The sequence below is a fragment of the Macaca nemestrina genome, chromosome 1, assembly GCF_043159975.1.
Source record: "Macaca nemestrina isolate mMacNem1 chromosome 1, mMacNem.hap1, whole genome shotgun sequence".
In the NCBI taxonomy this organism is placed as follows: domain Eukaryota; kingdom Metazoa; phylum Chordata; class Mammalia; order Primates; family Cercopithecidae; genus Macaca; species Macaca nemestrina.
The window spans coordinates 20,773,335-20,793,620 of NC_092125.1; the positions used below are offsets into that span (position 1 = coordinate 20,773,335).

Genomic DNA, 20,286 nt, shown 5'->3' on the forward strand with positions numbered 1-20,286 from the left:
CCGGGTTCACGCCATTCTCCTGCCTCAGCCTCCTGAGTAGCTGGGATTACAGGCATGCACCACCACACCTGGCTAATTTTGTATTTTTAGTAGAGACGGGGTTTCTCCATGTTGGTTAGCTTGGTCTTGGTCTGGAACTCCCAACTTCAGGCGATCCACCCACTTTCCCAAAGTGCTAGGATACCCAAAGTGCTAGGATTACAGGCGTGAGTCACCAGCGCCCGGTCAGACTAGGGGTATAGTTTTAGGCTTCTGCTTGGCTTTCCTTTTCTGTGATGAATTTCACCTCACAGTCTTAGGATATGGTGAGGAGTTTTAGGCATCGATCTTCATATGGGATATTATTCTACAGTTTTCTCTTGTAAAATCTTTGTCTTGCTTTGGTATCAGGGCAATTGTAGCCTCATAGAATGAGTTAGGGAATACTCCCTCCTCTTCAAGGTTTTGGCAGGATTAACAAGGATTACTATTCGTTCTCTAAATATTTGATAGAGAAGTCAAGTCCAAGGCTTTTTTTTTTTGGCAGGAGATATTGGGTTACTGATTCAGTCTCCTTACTAGTTACTAGTCTATTCAGATTTTCACTTTCTTTGTGATTTAGTCTTGGTAGGGTTCATGTTCCTAGGAATTTGTCCATTTCATCCAAGTTATCCAATATGTTGGTGTACAATTGTTCTTAGCACTCTCTTACAATCCTATTCATTTATTTCTTTGAGACAGGATCTCATCTGTCACCCAGGCTAGAGTGCAGTGGTGTGATCTAGGCTCATTACAACCTCCACCTCCCAGGTTCAAGCGATCCTCCTACCTCAGCCTCCTCAGTAGCTGGGACAACAGGCTTTTGCCATCAAGATGGGCTGAATTTTCTTCTTTCTTTCTTTCTTTCTTTCTTTCTTTAATTAATTTATTTTTTTTCTTTCCTTTTTATCTTTTTTTTTTTTTTTTTTTTTTTTTTTTTTTGTAGAGACCGGGTTTGACCATGTCTCCCAGGCTGGTCTTGAACTCCTGAGCTAAAGTGATTCACCTGCCTGAACCTCCCGAGTAGCTGGGATTACAGGGGCCTACCACCACACCCGGCTATTTTTTTTTTGTATTTTTAGTAGAGATGGTTTCACCATGTTGGCCAGGTTAGTCTTGAACTCCTAACCTCAAGTGATCTGCATGCCTCGGCCTCCCAAAGTGCTGGGATTATAGGTGTGAGCCACTTCACCCTGCCAATCGTTTTCATTTTGACTGGATCCAATAGTAATGTCCCCACTTCCATTTCTGATTTTAGTAATTTGAGTATTCTCTCTTTTTTTCTTAGTCACTCCATAAAGTTTGTCAATTTTATCTTTTAAAAAACCAACTTTCAGTTTTGTTGATTTTCTCCATTTTTGTATTTTCTGTTTTATTTATTTCTGAATTAATCTTTCTTTCTTTCCTTCCTAGGGTTTAATTTGTTCTTTTCTAGTGCCTAAAGTGTAAATTTAGAGTGCTAATTTGAGGTCCTTTGGGTGTTTTTTGTTTTGTTTCCTTTTGAGAGGGAGTCTCGCTCTTGTTGGCCAGGCTGGAGTGCAATGGTGCGATCTCGGCTCACTGCAACCTCTGCCTCCCAGGTTTAAGCAATTCTCTTGCTTCAGCCTCCCAAGTCGCTGGGATTACAGGCGCCTGCCACCACAACCGGCTAATTTTGTATTTTCAGCAGAGACAGGGTTTCTCCCTGTTGTTCAGGCTAGTCTCGAACTCCTGACCTCAGGTGATTGGCTCACCTCAGCCTCCCAAAGTGCTGGGATTACAGGCATTAACCGCGACGCCTGGCTTTCTTTAGGTTTTTTTCATGTAAGCATTTCACACTATAAATTTCCCTGTTAGCACTGCTTTCACTGCATCCCAAAGTTTGGCTATGCTGTGTTTTCATTTTCATTCATTTCTGAGTACAGCTGAGCCTTGAACAACATGGGTTTGAACTGCAAGGGTGCACTTATACAGGAATTGTTTTCAATAAGTACAGTAGGTCCTCTGATTTCATTAATTCTGCATCTGTAACCAAAGGCAGATTGAAAATACAGTCTTCACAGAGCGCAAACCCTGAGGATACAGCGGCCTAACTTTTTTAATGCCCAGGTTTTACAGGGCCAACTGCAAGACTTGACTCTGTGTGGATTTTGGCCTACTTATGGGGTCCTGGAACCAATCCCCTGTGGATACTGACACCCAACTGTATTTTCTGATTTCTCTTGTGGTTTCTTCTTTAACCCATTGGTTGTTTAAGAAAATATCTGAATCTCTTCAAATACCTGAGACTGGATAATTTATTAAAAAGAGACATTTATTTCTCTCAGTTCTCAAGGCTGGGGTGTCCAAGGTCAAGTCATCAGCCCATTCAGTGTCTAAGGAGGGCCCAGTCTCTCCTTCCAAGATGACACAACGTTGCTTCATCTTTCAGAGGGGAAGAACATTGTGTCCCCACACGGAGGAGACGGAGGGAATGAACCCACTCAAGTCCTTTTCTAAGGGCTCTAATTTCATCCATAAGGACTTCTACCCTCATGAGATAATCGCCTCCTAAAGAATCCACCTTTTTACCCTTTTTTTTTTTTTGAGACAGGGTCTCATTGTATTGCCCCTACGGCAGCGCAGTAGCCTGTAGCCTGATCATGGCTCACTGCAGCCTTGACCTCCCAGGCTCAACCAGTCCTCCTGCTTCAGCCTCCTGAGTAGCTGGGACTACAGGCCTGCACCACCACGCCCACCGAATTTGGTGTTTATTCTAGAGACAAGTTTTGCCATTTTGCCCTGGCTGGTCTTGAACTCCTGGGCTCGAACAATCTGACTGCCTTTCCCTTCCAAAGTGCTGGGATGACAGCGTTAGCCACCACCCCAGGCCAGTGCCCACCTCTTAATACTATCATATTGGCAAATAAATTTCAGCATATAAATTTTGGGGGACATTCAGACCATAGCAGTGTGTTCTTTACTTTCCAAAAAGAAAACAGGTCAGTTTATCAGTTTTCCTTGTATTATTGATTTTTAACTCGATTTTGTTGTGGTCAGAGAAGACATTTGATAATACGCTGTTCGCCCTTCGCCAGCCTCGACGACTCTGGGTGAGGGGGCAAGAGGGGGCCTCGCAGGATTCCTGAGCGGCAGGGATCCCAAAGAATACCTGCGCGACAGCGCGGAGGACCCGACGGGGTCCCAGGATCGTGGGCTGTGGGCCCTGACGCCTCGGAGCACTCCCTGTTCCGAGCGGGCCCGACGTGGTGGAAGCTCGGGAGCTCGGCAGCCGGGAGAGGCAGCAGGCGAAGAGGCTCCGGGATCCCGATCCGAGCACGACGACCCCGGGCTGGCGGTGCGGGCTGGAAGCCGGCGGGCATGGCTGGGCCGGGCTCTTGGGGCAGCCAGGCGCCTCTGCCGGCGTCTACGGCCATACCACCCTGAACGCGCCCGATCTCGTCTGATCTCGGAAGCTAAGCAGGGTCGGGCCTGGTTAGTACTTGGATGGGAGACCGCCTGGGAATACCGGGTGCTGTAGGCTTTTTGGCTTGCTTTCTTCTCTTTCTTTCTTTTCTACCTTCCTTTCTTCCCTTCTCTCACTCACTCTTCTTTCTTTCTTTCCTTCTTTCTCTCTTTCTTTCCTTTCTTTCTTTCTTTCTTTCCTTTTTTCTCTCTCTCCCTCTATCTCGCTCTTTCTCTCTCTTTTGCTTTCCTTCTTACTTTCATTCTTTTCTGTTTCTTCCCTTGCTATCTTTCCTTTCTTTCTTTGTCTCTCTCTCTTTCTTTCTTTCGTTCTGCTGTCTTTCCTTCTTTCTTTCTTTCTACCTATCTTTCTTTCTATCCTTCCTCCTTTCTTTCCTTCTTTCTTTCTCTCTCCCTCTCTCTTGCTTGCTCTTTCTTTCTTTCCTTCTTTCATTCTTTTCTTTTTCTTCCCTTGCTATCTTCCTTTTCTTTCTTCTCGTTCTTTCTTCTTTCTTTCTTTCCTTCTTTCTTTCTTTCTCCTATCTCTCTGTCCCTTTCTTTCTCTCTCTTTCTTTATTTCATTCTTTCCTTGTTTCTTGCTTTTCTTTCTCACTTTCTTTTCTTCCTTTCTCTTTCTTTCTTTCTTTCTTTCTTTCTTTCTTCTCTTTTTGCTCCTTTCTTTCTTTCTTTCTTTCCTTCCTTCTTTCTTTCTTTCCTTCCTTCTTTCTTTCTTTCCTTCCTTCTTTCTTTCTTTCCTTCTTTCTTTCTGTCTTTCCTTTTTCTTCCAGACGGAGTCTCGCTGTCACCCAGCCTGGAGTGCAGTGGCAAGATCTCGGCTCACTGCAAGCTCCGCCTCCCGGGTTCACGCCATTCTCCTGCCTCAGCCTCCCAAGCAGCTGGGACTACAGGCGCCCGCCACCACGCCCGGCTCATGTTTTGTAGTTTTAGTGGAGACGGGGTTTCACCGTGTTAGCCAGGCTGGTCTGGATCTCCTGACCTCGTGATCCACCCGCCTCGGCCTCCCAAAGTGCTGGCATTACAGGCGTGATCCACCGCGCCCGGCCTGCTGTAGGCTTTTGTGGCTTCCCCTCTCCCTCCCTTGCCCCTACTATCGCCATGCTTCCCAACCTCCCCGGACTCTGCTCCCCCCTTGTCGCCCGCCTACACCCCCGCCGCAGCCGGGGACCTCCTCCTGGGGGTCCGCCACCAAAGCACCACCGGGCAGCAGCATCCCACCGCTTGCGCCTCGCCGCCGCCCGGCCAGGAGCCCGGCTCCAGCCCTGGAGGGCAGGAGGCCGGACCCCAAAGGCGCAGGCGCGGGTTCCCTGCCGTTCCCGGCGCCTTCCCGCTCCCGGAACGCACAGGCGATTCAATCCATTCACCGGGCGGGCGCCGCCGCAACCTTCCAAACCGGGGGAAGGGGCGGGCAGGGCCAGCGGGTGCCACAGACGCCAGCCGAGACCTCCGCTCCAGAACGCAGGGGCTGCTTTATCCGGGGGAAGGACATTGCTTCGCCAGCAACCAGGAAAACAGTCCCTGTGCACCCGGATTCCCATTGCCACCAACTTCGCGTAAACTCCAGTCCCGAGGACACGCCAGAGACCCAGGCCTCGGGCCCCGTGGGCACGCCCGGTGCCACGGCTCCCGCCAAAAGGGCGGGCGCACTCTGCAAATCAAGGGGCCCACCGCACCGCACCAAGAGCACAGGGAGGTGCCAACACAGGAAGGAGCCTACGAAACCCACCCCCAAAGCAAGCAATTAATCCAAGACAAAACCCGTCTCAGCGCTCCGTTGCTCCTCTCGCATGGACGGCCTGGCCACCCTGTTCTGGCCCAGCCCAAGCCCCCTCCACCCTATCCCGGCCTGCTCAAAAGGGCCCTGCCTACGGGAGCAGGGCGCTCCCTCTCCAAGGCTCTATCGCTCTCGCTCTCTAGCTCCCTGCCCCTCTCTCTTCTGGGTTTGCCCCTGCACCTCGCGCTATTTCTGTCGCCTTTCCTCTGTCTCTCCCTCTCTGTCTGTCTTTCTCGCTCTCTCTGTCCCTCTCTCTATCTCTGCCTCTCTGTCTCTTTCCCTCTCCACCTCCCCTGTCTCTCTCGATCGCTGTCTCTCTCCCTCCCTCGGTTTCAATCTCTCCATCTATCTCTTCCTTGCTCTCCTTCAAGCCGTTTGTGTGTGCACGTATGTGTGTGTGTGTGTGTGTGTGTGTGTGTGTGTGTGTGTGTCTGTGTCTGTGTCTGAGCGCGCGCGCGTGTGTGGGTTCCCGCGCGCGAGCGCCCGGGTGTGTCTGTGTGTGGGGCTGTGGATTTGCTGCTGGTGGTGGTGGGGTGTTTCTGGGTTTCTCTCAGCCCCTCTCGCCGGGGATCAGGCTGCCGGCTCTAGTGCCAGCCCGGGGCAAAGCAGGGCCATCCCCCAACACCCCAGCCCCCACGCCCTCTTGCCCACCGGCCGGGTCTTGGTCGGGACAAGCCACCGTGGTGGGGGCGTTGTGAGAAAAAGGCCAGGCGCGGCTGGGCCGGCTGTTCGCCCTTGGCCAGCCCTGACGCCTCTGGGGGTGTGGGCCAAGAGGGGGCCTCGCAGGAGCTCCCCAGCGGCCAGGGATCCAAAAGAATACCTCCACGACAGGGCGGAGGACCCGCCGGGGTCCCAGGATCGTGGGCCCTGGGCCCCGACGCCTCGGAGCACTCCCTGTTCCGAGCGGGCCCGACGTGGTGGAAGCTCGGGAGCTCGGCAGCCGGGAGAGGCAGCAGGCGAAGAGGCTCCGGGATCCCGATCCGAGCACGACGACCCCGGGCTGGCGGTGCGGGCTGGAAGCCGGCGGGCATGGCTGGGCCGGGCTCTTGGGGCAGCCAGGCGCCTCTGCCGGCGTCTACGGCCATACCACCCTGAACGCGCCCGATCTCGTCTGATCTCGGAAGCTAAGCAGGGTCGGGCCTGGTTAGTACTTGGATGGGAGACCGCCTGGGAATACCGGGTGCTGTAGGCTTTTTGGCTTGCTTTCTTCTCTTTCTTTCTTTTCTACCTTCCTTTCTTCCCTTCTCTCACTCACTCTTCTTTCTTTCTTTCCTTCTTTCTCTCTTTCTTTCCTTTCTTTCTTTCTTTCCTTCTTTCTTTCTCTCTCTCCCTCTTTCTATCTCGCTCTTTCTCTCTCTTGTGCTTTCCTTCTTACTTTCATTCTTTTCTGTTTCTCCCCTTGCTATCTTTCCTTTCTTTCTTTGTCTCTCTCTCTTTCTCTTTCTTTCTTCCTTCCTTCCTTTCTTCCTTCCTCTCTATCTCTCTATCACTCTTTCTTTCTTTCTTTCCTTCCTTCTTTCTTTCTCTTTGTTTTCTTTCTTTCTTTCCTTCTTTCTCTCTCTCTCTCTTTCTCACTCTTTCTCTCTTTCTTTCCTTCTTTTCTTTTTCTTCCTTTGCTATCTTTGTTTTCTTTCTTTCTCTTTTCTTTTCTTTCCTTCTTTCTTTCTTTCTCCTATCTCTCTGTCTCTTTCTTTCTCTTTCTCTTTCTTTATTTCGTTCTTTCCTTTTCTCTTGCTTTTCTTTCTTTCTCACTTTCTTCCTTTCTCTTTCTTTCTTTCTTTCATTCTTTCTTCGGTCTTTGCCTCTTTCTTCCTTTCTTTCTTTCCTTCTTACTTTCATTCTTTTCTTTTTCTTCCCTTACTATCTTTCCCTTCTTTCTTTCTCTCTCTTTCTTTCTCTCTCTTTCTTTCTCTCTCTCTCTTTCTCTCTCTTTCTTTCTTTCTTTCTTTCTTTCTTTCTTTCTTTCTTTCTTTCTTTCTTTCTTTCTTTCTTTCTTTCTTTCTTTCTTTCTTTCTTTCTTTCTTTCTTTCTTTCTTTCTTTCCTACTTGGTTTCTTTCTTTCTTTCCTTTTTCTTCCAGACGGAGTCTCACTCTGTCACCCAACCTGGAGTGCAGTGGCAAGATCTGGGCCCACTGCAAGCTCCGCCTCCCGGGTTCACGCCATTCTCCTGCCTCAGCCTCCTGAGTAGCTGGGATTACAGGCATGCACCACCACACCTGGCTAATTTTGTATTTTTAGTAGAGACGGGGTTTCTCCATGTTGGTTAGCTTGGTCTTGGTCTGGAACTCCCAACTTCAGGCGATCCACCCACTTTCCCAAAGTGCTAGGATACCCAAAGTGCTAGGATTACAGGCGTGAGTCACCAGCGCCCGGTCAGACTAGGGGTATAGTTTTAGGCTTCTGCTTGGCTTTCCTTTTCTGTGATGAATTTCACCTCACAGTCTTAGGATATGGTGAGGAGTTTTAGGCATCGATCTTCATATGGGATATTATTCTACAGTTTTCTCTTGTAAAATCTTTGTCTTGCTTTGGTATCAGGGCAATTGTAGCCTCATAGAATGAGTTAGGGAATACTCCCTCCTCTTCAAGGTTTTGGCAGGATTAACAAGGATTACTATTCGTTCTCTAAATATTTGATAGAGAAGTCAAGTCCAAGGCTTTTTTTTTTTTTTTTTTTTTTTTGGCAGGAGATATTGGGTTACTGATTCAGTCTCCTTACTAGTTACTAGTCTATTCAGATTTTCACTTTCTTTGTGATTTAGTCTTGGTAGGGTTCATGTTCCTAGGAATTTGTCCATTTCATCCAAGTTATCCAATATGTTGGTGTACAATTGTTCTTAGCACTCTCTTACAATCCTATTCATTTATTTCTTTGAGACAGGATCTCATCTGTCACCCAGGCTAGAGTGCAGTGGTGTGATCTAGGCTCATTACAACCTCCACCTCCCAGGTTCAAGCGATCCTCCTACCTCAGCCTCCTCAGTAGCTGGGACAACAGGCTTTTGCCATCAAGATGGGCTGAATTTTCTTCTTTCTTTCTTTCTTTCTTTCTTTAATTAATTTATTTTTTTTCTTTCCTTTTTATCTTTTTTTTTTTTTTTTTTTTTTTTTTTTTTTGTAGAGACCGGGTTTGACCATGTCTCCCAGGCTGGTCTTGAACTCCTGAGCTAAAGTGATTCACCTGCCTGAACCTCCCGAGTAGCTGGGATTACAGGGGCCTACCACCACACCCGGCTATTTTTTTTTTGTATTTTTAGTAGAGATGGTTTCACCATGTTGGCCAGGTTAGTCTTGAACTCCTAACCTCAAGTGATCTGCATGCCTCGGCCTCCCAAAGTGCTGGGATTATAGGTGTGAGCCACTTCACCCTGCCAATCGTTTTCATTTTGACTGGATCCAATAGTAATGTCCCCACTTCCATTTCTGATTTTAGTAATTTGAGTATTCTCTCTTTTTTTCTTAGTCACTCCATAAAGTTTGTCAATTTTATCTTTTAAAAAACCAACTTTCAGTTTTGTTGATTTTCTCCATTTTTGTATTTTCTGTTTTATTTATTTCTGAATTAATCTTTCTTTCTTTCCTTCCTAGGGTTTAATTTGTTCTTTTCTAGTGCCTAAAGTGTAAATTTAGAGTGCTAATTTGAGGTCCTTTGGGTGTTTTTTGTTTTGTTTCCTTTTGAGAGGGAGTCTCGCTCTTGTTGGCCAGGCTGGAGTGCAATGGTGCGATCTCGGCTCACTGCAACCTCTGCCTCCCAGGTTTAAGCAATTCTCTTGCTTCAGCCTCCCAAGTCGCTGGGATTACAGGCGCCTGCCACCACAACCGGCTAATTTTGTATTTTCAGCAGAGACAGGGTTTCTCCCTGTTGTTCAGGCTAGTCTCGAACTCCTGACCTCAGGTGATTGGCTCACCTCAGCCTCCCAAAGTGCTGGGATTACAGGCATTAACCGCGACGCCTGGCTTTCTTTAGGTTTTTTTCATGTAAGCATTTCACACTATAAATTTCCCTGTTAGCACTGCTTTCACTGCATCCCAAAGTTTGGCTATGCTGTGTTTTCATTTTCATTCATTTCTGAGTACAGCTGAGCCTTGAACAACATGGGTTTGAACTGCAAGGGTGCACTTATACAGGAATTGTTTTCAATAAGTACAGTAGGTCCTCTGATTTCATTAATTCTGCATCTGTAACCAAAGGCAGATTGAAAATACAGTCTTCACAGAGCGCAAACCCTGAGGATACAGCGGCCTAACTTTTTTAATGCCCAGGTTTTACAGGGCCAACTGCAAGACTTGACTCTGTGTGGATTTTGGCCTACTTATGGGGTCCTGGAACCAATCCCCTGTGGATACTGACACCCAACTGTATTTTCTGATTTCTCTTGTGGTTTCTTCTTTAACCCATTGGTTGTTTAAGAAAATATCTGAATCTCTTCAAATACCTGAGACTGGATAATTTATTAAAAAGAGACATTTATTTCTCTCAGTTCTCAAGGCTGGGGTGTCCAAGGTCAAGTCATCAGCCCATTCAGTGTCTAAGGAGGGCCCAGTCTCTCCTTCCAAGATGACACAACGTTGCTTCATCTTTCAGAGGGGAAGAACATTGTGTCCCCACACGGAGGAGACGGAGGGAATGAACCCACTCAAGTCCTTTTCTAAGGGCTCTAATTTCATCCATAAGGACTTCTACCCTCATGAGATAATCGCCTCCTAAAGAATCCACCTTTTTACCCTTTTTTTTTTTTTGAGACAGGGTCTCATTGTATTGCCCCTACGGCAGCGCAGTAGCCTGTAGCCTGATCATGGCTCACTGCAGCCTTGACCTCCCAGGTTCAACCAGTCCTCCTGCTTCAGCCTCCTGAGTAGCTGGGACTACAGGCCTGCACCACCACGCCCACCGAATTTGGTGTTTATTCTAGAGACAAGTTTTGCCATTTTGCCCTGGCTGGTCTTGAACTCCTGGGCTCGAACAATCTGACTGCCTTTCCCTTCCAAAGTGCTGGGATGACAGCGTTAGCCACCACCCCAGGCCAGTGCCCACCTCTTAATACTATCATATTGGCAAATAAATTTCAGCATATAAATTTTGGGGGACATTCAGACCATAGCAGTGTGTTCTTTACTTTCCAAAAAGAAAACAGGTCAGTTTATCAGTTTTCCTTGTATTATTGATTTTTAACTCGATTTTGTTGTGGTCAGAGAAGACATTTGATAATACGCTGTTCGCCCTTCGCCAGCCTCGACGACTCTGGGTGAGGGGGCAAGAGGGGGCCTCGCAGGATTCCTGAGCGGCAGGGATCCCAAAGAATACCTGCGCGACAGCGCGGAGGACCCGACGGGGTCCCAGGATCGTGGGCTGTGGGCCCTGACGCCTCGGAGCACTCCCTGTTCCGAGCGGGCCCGACGTGGTGGAAGCTCGGGAGCTCGGCAGCCGGGAGAGGCAGCAGGCGAAGAGGCTCCGGGATCCCGATCCGAGCACGACGACCCCGGGCTGGCGGTGCGGGCTGGAAGCCGGCGGGCATGGCTGGGCCGGGCTCTTGGGGCAGCCAGGCGCCTCTGCCGGCGTCTACGGCCATACCACCCTGAACGCGCCCGATCTCGTCTGATCTCGGAAGCTAAGCAGGGTCGGGCCTGGTTAGTACTTGGATGGGAGACCGCCTGGGAATACCGGGTGCTGTAGGCTTTTTGGCTTGCTTTCTTCTCTTTCTTTCTTTTCTACCTTCCTTTCTTCCCTTCTCTCACTCACTCTTCTTTCTTTCTTTCCTTCTTTCTCTCTTTCTTTCCTTTCTTTCTTTCTTTCTTTCCTTTTTTCTCTCTCTCCCTCTATCTCGCTCTTTCTCTCTCTTGTGCTTTCCTTCTTACTTTCATTCTTTTCTGTTTCTTCCCTTGCTATCTTTCCTTTCTTTCTTTGTCTCTCTCTCTTTCTTTCTTTCGTTCTGCTGTCTTTCCTTCTTTCTTTCTTTCTACCTATCTTTCTTTCTATCCTTCCTCCTTTCTTTCCTTCTTTCTTTCTCTCTCCCTCTCTCTTGCTTGCTCTTTCTTTCTTTCCTTCTTTCATTCTTTTCTTTTTCTTCCCTTGCTATCTTCCTTTTCTTTCTTCTCGTTCTTTCTTCTTTCTTTCTTTCCTTCTTTCTTTCTTTCTCCTATCTCTCTGTCCCTTTCTTTCTCTCTCTTTCTTTATTTCATTCTTTCCTTGTTTCTTGCTTTTCTTTCTCACTTTCTTTTCTTCCTTTCTCTTTCTTTCTTTCTTTCTTTCTTTCTTTCTTTCTTTCTTTCTTTCTTCTCTTTTTGCTCCTTTCTTTCTTTCTTTCTTTCCTTCCTTCCTTCTTTCTTTCTTTCCTTCCTTCTTTCTTTCTTTCCTTCCTTCTTTCTTTCTTTCCTTCTTTCTTTCTGTCTTTCCTTTTTCTTCCAGACGGAGTCTCGCTGTCACCCAGCCTGGAGTGCAGTGGCAAGATCTCGGCTCACTGCAAGCTCCGCCTCCCGGGTTCACGCCATTCTCCTGCCTCAGCCTCCCAAGCAGCTGGGACTACAGGCGCCCGCCACCACGCCCGGCTCATGTTTTGTAGTTTTAGTGGAGACGGGGTTTCACCGTGTTAGCCAGGCTGGTCTGGATCTCCTGACCTCGTGATCCACCCGCCTCGGCCTCCCAAAGTGCTGGCATTACAGGCGTGATCCACCGCGCCCGGCCTGCTGTAGGCTTTTGTGGCTTCCCCTCTCCCTCCCTTGCCCCTACTATCGCCATGCTTCCCAACCTCCCCGGACTCTGCTCCCCCCTTGTCGCCCGCCTACACCCCCGCCGCAGCCGGGGACCTCCTCCTGGGGGTCCGCCACCAAAGCACCACCGGGCAGCAGCATCCCACCGCTTGCGCCTCGCCGCCGCCCGGCCAGGAGCCCGGCTCCAGCCCTGGAGGGCAGGAGGCCGGACCCCAAAGGCGCAGGCGCGGGTTCCCTGCCGTTCCCGGCGCCTTCCCGCTCCCGGAACGCACAGGCGATTCAATCCATTCACCGGGCGGGCGCCGCCGCAACCTTCCAAACCGGGGGAAGGGGCGGGCAGGGCCAGCGGGTGCCACAGACGCCAGCCGAGACCTCCGCTCCAGAACGCAGGGGCTGCTTTATCCGGGGGAAGGACATTGCTTCGCCAGCAACCAGGAAAACAGTCCCTGTGCACCCGGATTCCCATTGCCACCAACTTCGCGTAAACTCCAGTCCCGAGGACACGCCAGAGACCCAGGCCTCGGGCCCCGTGGGCACGCCCGGTGCCACGGCTCCCGCCAAAAGGGCGGGCGCACTCTGCAAATCAAGGGGCCCACCGCACCGCACCAAGAGCACAGGGAGGTGCCAACACAGGAAGGAGCCTACGAAACCCACCCCCAAAGCAAGCAATTAATCCAAGACAAAACCCGTCTCAGCGCTCCGTTGCTCCTCTCGCATGGACGGCCTGGCCACCCTGTTCTGGCCCAGCCCAAGCCCCCTCCACCCTATCCCGGCCTGCTCAAAAGGGCCCTGCCTACGGGAGCAGGGCGCTCCCTCTCCAAGGCTCTATCGCTCTCGCTCTCTAGCTCCCTGCCCCTCTCTCTTCTGGGTTTGCCCCTGCACCTCGCGCTATTTCTGTCGCCTTTCCTCTGTCTCTCCCTCTCTGTCTGTCTTTCTCGCTCTCTCTGTCCCTCTCTCTATCTCTGCCTCTCTGTCTCTTTCCCTCTCCACCTCCCCTGTCTCTCTCGATCGCTGTCTCTCTCCCTCCCTCGGTTTCAATCTCTCCATCTATCTCTTCCTTGCTCTCCTTCAAGCCGTTTGTGTGTGCACGTATGTGTGTGTGTGTGTGTGTGTGTGTGTGTCTGTGTCTGTGTCTGAGCGCGCGCGCGTGTGTGGGTTCCCGCGCGCGAGCGCCCGGGTGTGTCTGTGTGTGGGGCTGTGGATTTGCTGCTGGTGGTGGTGGGGTGTTTCTGGGTTTCTCTCAGCCCCTCTCGCCGGGGATCAGGCTGCCGGCTCTAGTGCCAGCCCGGGGCAAAGCAGGGCCATCCCCCAACACCCCAGCCCCCACGCCCTCTTGCCCACCGGCCGGGTCTTGGTCGGGACAAGCCACCGTGGTGGGGGCGTTGTGAGAAAAAGGCCAGGCGCGGCTGGGCCGGCTGTTCGCCCTTGGCCAGCCCTGACGCCTCTGGGGGTGTGGGCCAAGAGGGGGCCTCGCAGGAGCTCCCCAGCGGCCAGGGATCCAAAAGAATACCTCCACGACAGGGCGGAGGACCCGCCGGGGTCCCAGGATCGTGGGCCCTGGGCCCCGACGCCTCGGAGCACTCCCTGTTCCGAGCGGGCCCGACGTGGTGGAAGCTCGGGAGCTCGGCAGCCGGGAGAGGCAGCAGGCGAAGAGGCTCCGGGATCCCGATCCGAGCACGACGACCCCGGGCTGGCGGTGCGGGCTGGAAGCCGGCGGGCATGGCTGGGCCGGGCTCTTGGGGCAGCCAGGCGCCTCTGCCGGCGTCTACGGCCATACCACCCTGAACGCGCCCGATCTCGTCTGATCTCGGAAGCTAAGCAGGGTCGGGCCTGGTTAGTACTTGGATGGGAGACCGCCTGGGAATACCGGGTGCTGTAGGCTTTTTGGCTTGCTTTCTTCTCTTTCTTTCTTTTCTACCTTCCTTTCTTCCCTTCTCTCACTCACTCTTCTTTCTTTCTTTCCTTCTTTCTCTCTTTCTTTCCTTTCTTTCTTTCTTTCCTTCTTTCTTTCTCTCTCTCCCTCTATCTCGCTCTTTCTCTCTCTTGTGCTTTCCTTCTTACTTTCATTCTTTTCTGTTTCTCCCCTTGCTATCTTTCCTTTCTTTCTTTGTCTCTCTCTCTTTCTCTTTCTTTCTTCCTTCCTTCCTTTCTTCCTTCCTCTCTATCTCTCTATCACTCTTTCTTTCTTTCTTTCCTTCCTTCTTTCTTTCTCTTTGTTTTCTTTCTTTCTTTCCTTCTTTCTCTCTCTCTCTCTTTCTCACTCTTTCTCTCTTTCTTTCCTTCTTTTCTTTTTCTTCCTTTGCTATCTTTGTTTTCTTTCTTTCTCTTTTCTTTTCTTTCCTTCTTTCTTTCTTTCTCCTATCTCTCTGTCTCTTTCTTTCTCTTTCTCTTTCTTTATTTCGTTCTTTCCTTTTCTCTTGCTTTTCTTTCTTTCTCACTTTCTTCCTTTCTCTTTCTTTCTTTCTTTCATTCTTTCTTCGGTCTTTGCCTCTTTCTTCCTTTCTTTCTTTCCTTCTTACTTTCATTCTTTTCTTTTTCTTCCCTTACTATCTTTCCCTTCTTTCTTTCTCTCTCTTTCTTTCTCTCTCTTTCTTTCTCTCTCTCTCTTTCTCTCTCTTTCTTTCTTTCTTTTCTTTCTTTCTTTCTTTCTTTCTTTCTTTCTTTCTTTCTTTCTTTCTTTCTTTCTTTCTTTCTTTCTTTCTTTCTTTCTTTCTTTCTTTCTTTCTTTCTTTCTTTCCTACTTGGTTTCTTTCTTTCTTTCCTTTTTCTTCCAGACGGAGTCTCACTCTGTCACCCAACCTGGAGTGCAGTGGCAAGATCTGGGCCCACTGCAAGCTCCGCCTCCCGGGTTCACGCCATTCTCCTGCCTCAGCCTCCTGAGTAGCTGGGATTACAGGCATGCACCACCACACCTGGCTAATTTTGTATTTTTAGTAGAGACGGGGTTTCTCCATGTTGGTTAGCTTGGTCTTGGTCTGGAACTCCCAACTTCAGGCGATCCACCCACTTTCCCAAAGTGCTAGGATACCCAAAGTGCTAGGATTACAGGCGTGAGTCACCAGCGCCCGGTCAGACTAGGGGTATAGTTTTAGGCTTCTGCTTGGCTTTCCTTTTCTGTGATGAATTTCACCTCACAGTCTTAGGATATGGTGAGGAGTTTTAGGCATCGATCTTCATATGGGATATTATTCTACAGTTTTCTCTTGTAAAATCTTTGTCTTGCTTTGGTATCAGGGCAATTGTAGCCTCATAGAATGAGTTAGGGAATACTCCCTCCTCTTCAAGGTTTTGGCAGGATTAACAAGGATTACTATTCGTTCTCTAAATATTTGATAGAGAAGTCAAGTCCAAGGCTTTTTTTTTTTGGCAGGAGATATTGGGTTACTGATTCAGTCTCCTTACTAGTTACTAGTCTATTCAGATTTTCACTTTCTTTGTGATTTAGTCTTGGTAGGGTTCATGTTCCTAGGAATTTGTCCATTTCATCCAAGTTATCCAATATGTTGGTGTACAATTGTTCTTAGCACTCTCTTACAATCCTATTCATTTATTTCTTTGAGACAGGATCTCATCTGTCACCCAGGCTAGAGTGCAGTGGTGTGATCTAGGCTCATTACAACCTCCACCTCCCAGGTTCAAGCGATCCTCCTACCTCAGCCTCCTCAGTAGCTGGGACAACAGGCTTTTGCCATCAAGATGGGCTGAATTTTCTTCTTTCTTTCTTTCTTTCTTTCTTTAATTAATTTATTTTTTTTCTTTCCTTTTTATCTTTTTTTTTTTTTTTTTTTTTTTTTTTTTTGTAGAGACCGGGTTTGACCATGTCTCCCAGGCTGGTCTTGAACTCCTGAGCTAAAGTGATTCACCTGCCTGAACCTCCCGAGTAGCTGGGATTACAGGGGCCTACCACCACACCCGGCTATTTTTTTTTTGTATTTTTAGTAGAGATGGTTTCACCATGTTGGCCAGGTTAGTCTTGAACTCCTAACCTCAAGTGATCTGCATGCCTCGGCCTCCCAAAGTGCTGGGATTATAGGTGTGAGCCACTTCACCCTGCCAATCGTTTTCATTTTGACTGGATCCAATAGTAATGTCCCCACTTCCATTTCTGATTTTAGTAATTTGAGTATTCTCTCTTTTTTTCTTAGTCACTCCATAAAGTTTGTCAATTTTATCTTTTAAAAAACCAACTTTCAGTTTTGTTGATTTTCTCCATTTTTGTATTTTCTGTTTTATTTATTTCTGAATTAATCTTTCTTTCTTTCCTTCCTAGGGTTTAATTTGTTCTTTTCTAGTGCCTAAAGTGTAAATTTAGAGTGCTAATTTGAGGTCCTTTGGGTGGTTTTTGTTTTGTTTCCTTTTGAGAGGGAGTCTCGCTCTTGTTGGCCAGGCTGGAGTGCAATGGTGCGATCTCGGCTCACTGCAACCTCTGCCTCCCAGGTTTAAGCAATTCTCTTGCTTCAGCCTCCCAAGTCGCTGGGATTACAGGCGCCTGCCACCACAACCGGCTAATTTTGTATTTTCAGCAGAGACAGGGTTTCTCCCTGTTGTTCAGGCTAGTCTCGAACTCCTGACCTCAGGTGATTGGCTCACCTCAGCCTCCCAAAGTGCTGGGATTACAGGCATTAACCGCGACGCCTGGCTTTCTTTAGGTTTTTTTCATGTAAGCATTTCACACTATAAATTTCCCTGTTAGCACTGCTTTCACTGCATCCCAAAGTTTGGCTATGCTGTGTTTTCATTTTCATTCATTTCTGAGTACAGCTGAGCCTTGAACAACATGGGTTTGAACTGCAAGGGTGCACTTATACAGGAATTGTTTTCAATAAGTACAGTAGGTCCTCTGATTTCATTAATTCTGCATCTGTAACCAAAGGCAGATTGAAAATACAGTCTTCACAGAGCGCAAACCCTGAGGATACAGCGGCCTAACTTTTTTAATGCCCAGGTTTTACAGGGCCAACTGCAAGACTTGACTCTGTGTGGATTTTGGCCTACTTATGGGGTCCTGGAACCAATCCCCTGTGGATACTGACACCCAACTGTATTTTCTGATTTCTCTTGTGGTTTCTTCTTTAACCCATTGGTTGTTTAAGAAAATATCTGAATCTCTTCAAATACCTGAGACTGGATAATTTATTAAAAAGAGACATTTATTTCTCTCAGTTCTCAAGGCTGGGGTGTCCAAGGTCAAGTCATCAGCCCATTCAGTGTCTAAGGAGGGCCCAGTCTCTCCTTCCAAGATGACACAACGTTGCTTCATCTTTCAGAGGGGAAGAACATTGTGTCCCCACACGGAGGAGACGGAGGGAATGAACCCACTCAAGTCCTTTTCTAAGGGCTCTAATTTCATCCATAAGGACTTCTACCCTCATGAGATAATCGCCTCCTAAAGAATCCACCTTTTTACCCTTTTTTTTTTTTTGAGACAGGGTCTCATTGTATTGCCCCTACGGCAGCGCAGTAGCCTGTAGCCTGATCATGGCTCACTGCAGCCTTGACCTCCCAGGCTCAACCAGTCCTCCTGCTTCAGCCTCCTGAGTAGCTGGGACTACAGGCCTGCACCACCACGCCCACCGAATTTGGTGTTTATTCTAGAGACAAGTTTTGCCATTTTGCCCTGGCTGGTCTTGAACTCCTGGGCTCGAACAATCTGACTGCCTTTCCCTTCCAAAGTGCTGGGATGACAGCGTTAGCCACCACCCCAGGCCAGTGCCCACCTCTTAATACTATCATATTGGCAAATAAATTTCAGCATATAAATTTTGGGGGACATTCAGACCATAGCAGTGTGTTCTTTACTTTCCAAAAAGAAAACAGGTCAGTTTATCAGTTTTCCTTGTATTATTGATTTTTAACTCGATTTTGTTGTGGTCAGAGAAGACATTTGATAATACGCTGTTCGCCCTTCGCCAGCCTCGACGACTCTGGGTGAGGGGGCAAGAGGGGGCCTCGCAGGATTCCTGAGCGGCAGGGATCCCAAAGAATACCTGCGCGACAGCGCGGAGGACCCGACGGGGTCCCAGGATCGTGGGCTGTGGGCCCTGACGCCTCGGAGCACTCCCTGTTCCGAGCGGGCCCGACGTGGTGGAAGCTCGGGAGCTCGGCAGCCGGGAGAGGCAGCAGGCGAAGAGGCTCCGGGATCCCGATCCGAGCACGACGACCCCGGGCTGGCGGTGCGGGCTGGAAGCCGGCGGGCATGGCTGGGCCGGCCTCTTGGGGCAGCCAGGCGCCTCTGCCGGCGTCTACGGCCATACCACCCTGAACGCGCCCGATCTCGTCTGATCTCGGAAGCTAAGCAGGGTCGGGCCTGGTTAGTACTTGGATGGGAGACCGCCTGGGAATACCGGGTGCTGTAGGCTTTTTGGCTTGCTTTCTTCTCTTTCTTTCTTTTCTACCTTCCTTTCTTCCCTTCTCTCACTCACTCTTCTTTCTTTCTTTCCTTCTTTCTCTCTTTCTTTCCTTTCTTTCTTTCTTTCTTTCCTTTTTTCTCTCTCTCCCTCTATCTCGCTCTTTCTCTCTCTTTTGCTTTCCTTCTTACTTTCATTCTTTTCTGTTTCTTCCCTTGCTATCTTTCCTTTCTTTCTTTGTCTCTCTCTCTTTCTTTCTTTCGTTCTGCTGTCTTTCCTTCTTTCTTTCTTTCTACCTATCTTTCTTTCTATCCTTCCTCCTTTCTTTCCTTCTTTCTTTCTCTCTCCCTCTCTCTTGCTTGCTCTTTCTTTCTTTCCTTCTTTCATTCTTTTCTTTTTCTTCCCTTGCTATCTTCCTTTTCTTTCTTCTCGTTCTTTCTTCTTTCTTTCTTTCCTTCTTTCTTTCTTTCTCCTATCTCTCTGTCCCTTTCTTTCTCTCTCTTTCTTTATTTCATTCTTTCCTTGTTTCTTGCTTTTCTTTCTCACTTTCTTTTCTTCCTTTCTCTTTCTTTCTTTCTTTCTTTCTTCTCTTTTTGCTCCTTTCTTTCTTTCTTTCTTTCCTTCCTTCTTTCTTTCTTTCCTTCCTTCTTTCTTTCTTTCCTTCCTTCTTTCTTTCTTTCCTTCTTTCTTTCTGTCTTTCCTTTTTCTTCCAGACAGAGTCTCGCTGTCACCCAGCCTGGAGTGCAGTGGCAAGATCTCGGCTCACTGCAAGCTCCGCCTCCCGGGTTCACGCCATTCTCCTGCCTCAGCCTCCCAAGCAGCTGGGACTACAGGCGCCCGCCACCACGCCCGGCTCATGTTTTGTAGTTTTAGTGGAGACGGGGTTTCACCGTGTTAGCCAGGCTGGTCTGGATCTCCTGACCTCGTGATCCACCCGCCTCGGCCTCCCAAAGTGCTGGCATTACAGGCGTGATCCACCGCGCCCGGCCTGCTGTAGGCTTTTGTGGCTTCCCCTCTCCCTCCCTTGCCCCTACTATCGCCATGCTTCCCAACCTCCCCGGACTCTGCTCCCCCCTTGTCGCCCGCCTACACCCCCGCCGCAGCCGGGGACCTCCTCCTGGGGGTCCGCCACCAAAGCACCACCGGGCAGCAGCATCCCACCGCTTGCGCCTCGCCGCCGCCCGGCCAGGAGCCCGGCTCCAGCCCTGGAGGGCAGGAGGCCGGACCCCAAAGGCGCAGGCGCGGGTTCCCTGCCGTTCCCGGCGCCTTCCCGCTCCCGGAACGCACAGGCGATTCAATCCATTCACCGGGCGGGCGCCGCCGCAACCTTCCAAACCGGGGGAAGGGGCGGGCAGGGCCAGCGGGTGCCACAGACGCCAGCCGAGACCTCCGCTCCAGAACGCAGGGGCTGCTTTATCCGGGGGAAGGACATTGCTACGCCAGCAACCAGGAAAACAGTCCCTGTGCACCCGGATTCCCATTGCCACCAACTTCGCGTAAACTCCAGTCCCGAGGACACGCCAGAGACCCAGGCCTCGGGCCCCGTGGGCACGCCCGGTGCCACGGCTCCCGCCAAAAGGGCGGGCGCACTCTGCAAATCAAGGGGCCCACCGCACCGCACCAAGAGCACAGGGAGGTGCCAACACAGGAAGGAGCCTACGAAACCCACCCCCAAAGCAAGCAATTAATCCAAGACAAAACCCGTCTCAGCGCTCCGTTGCTCCTCTCGCATGGACGGCCTGGCCACCCTGTTCTGGCCCAGCCCAAGCCCCCTCCACCCTATCCCGGCCTGCTCAAAAGGGCCCTGCCTACGGGAGCAGGGCGCTCCCTCTCCAAGGCTCTATCGCTCTCGCTCTCTAGCTCCCTGCCCCTCTCTCTTCTGGGTTTGCCCCTGCACCTCGCGCTATTTCTGTCGCCTTTCCTCTGTCTCTCCCTCTCTGTCTGTCTTTCTCGCTCTCTCTGTCCCTCTCTCTATCTCTGCCTCTCTGTCTCTTTCC

At 49.7% G+C, this 20,286-nt stretch overlaps 5 non-coding genes across 5 annotated transcripts; all 5 read left to right on the forward strand.

Annotated features, from left to right (window-relative positions):
* The first annotated feature begins 3,401 nt into the window (after positions 1–3,401).
* On the forward strand, positions 3,402–3,520 carry LOC139360330 (5S ribosomal RNA). Its single transcript, XR_011617653.1, has one exon. It is a non-coding gene; the product is annotated as a 5S ribosomal RNA (ribosomal RNA).
* Positions 3,521–6,306: 2,786 nt separating this feature from the next.
* LOC139360333 (5S ribosomal RNA) lies at positions 6,307–6,425 on the forward strand. Its single transcript, XR_011617657.1, has one exon. It is a non-coding gene; the product is annotated as a 5S ribosomal RNA (ribosomal RNA).
* Positions 6,426–10,792: 4,367 nt separating this feature from the next.
* On the forward strand, positions 10,793–10,911 carry LOC139360336 (5S ribosomal RNA). Its single transcript, XR_011617660.1, has one exon. It is a non-coding gene; the product is annotated as a 5S ribosomal RNA (ribosomal RNA).
* Positions 10,912–13,705: 2,794 nt separating this feature from the next.
* On the forward strand, positions 13,706–13,824 carry LOC139360339 (5S ribosomal RNA). Its single transcript, XR_011617661.1, has one exon. It is a non-coding gene; the product is annotated as a 5S ribosomal RNA (ribosomal RNA).
* Positions 13,825–18,182: 4,358 nt separating this feature from the next.
* LOC139360340 (5S ribosomal RNA) lies at positions 18,183–18,301 on the forward strand. Its single transcript, XR_011617662.1, has one exon. It is a non-coding gene; the product is annotated as a 5S ribosomal RNA (ribosomal RNA).
* Positions 18,302–20,286: the final 1,985 nt, after the last annotated feature.